A 1,146-nucleotide genomic window follows, 5' to 3' on the forward strand; every position below is an offset into this window, starting at 1 on the left:
CTCAAAAATACTGATAGGACAAACCAGAATATTTTATGGAAACCTCCTTTTGCACTCATCAGTCCCTGGAGCAAGCCAGGAGAGGTGCTGAAATACATTCCCCAACACCTCCTGCTAGCAGTGTACAAAACCAAATAATCTTTCCAGACACTTTCCTGACCGACATATGCGACTTCCCAGCACGTCTGTATTTTTCACTTATCATTTTTCTCTCGGTTTTACCTTGTCTTCCCTGCTGCTTTAATCATGACCTTCTCCTGCTGGCCTCCCCCTCATTAGGGGACACGGTGTCAGAAGGAGGCAGTATCGAGCGAGCGCTGCTGTTCAACTTCCGCGCTCAAATCTTGCCCCAGCTGGTCTAGGGAAGGCTGAGGTGGCCCTCCTGTCCCCTGATTAGCAGGCAAGCCCAGGGCAGAAGCGCAGCGCAGCATCATGTCAATGTACTCTGGCAAAACCCAGCATAAGCTGCAGGAAAACGAAGAACTTCTCCAAGCCTGCCCGCTTACCTTTTGGGAATGAAGGTACTCAGGCCATGAGCACATCGCTCTGCCAGCTGTTGCAAAGCACATCGCGCCCTGAGGACAGCAGGTACCACCTAGGACAGCAGGTACCAGCTACGCACTATCCTCTTGCAGCGTGCAGTGTCACTGCTGTAGGAGACCTGCCCATCAACTCTGTGCTGGTGCCACAGCCAGGCCAACGTCTTCAAAAGTGGGTCTGGGATTTGAAATGATAGGCTTTTGGACACCTCAAACCCACCTGCGAGACCAGGTCAGAAGCAGCATCCCCCAGCATCTTGGCTGCAGAGCACCTTGTTTGAAAACCAGGACTCTGGGTAGGGACCTCCAAAACAGGGGCAACCTGAATCCCCGTTCACGTGGGGACACTGTGGCTGGCATGAGGGTACTCAGCACCCTGGTCAGACAGCTGCAGGAAGGGACCAGCACTGGGACACAAGCCGAAGGAACTGCAGTCGCAACTGGACACGGACTGCAGCGTTTGCTGGTGGGGTGACTCCGTAGCACGTAATACTTGCAGAAGGTGAGGGGTGGCTATCACAGCAAGAAGCTGCTCTCAGTTCACAGGGTGCTGACAGACACAGGGAAGACCACAGCACATAAGTATATCCATGCACAGCCACAATCC

This window comes from Fulmarus glacialis, unplaced genomic scaffold (genome assembly GCF_000690835.1).
Source record: "Fulmarus glacialis isolate BGI_N327 unplaced genomic scaffold, ASM69083v1 scaffold24407, whole genome shotgun sequence".
Lineage (NCBI taxonomy): Eukaryota > Metazoa > Chordata > Aves > Procellariiformes > Procellariidae > Fulmarus > Fulmarus glacialis.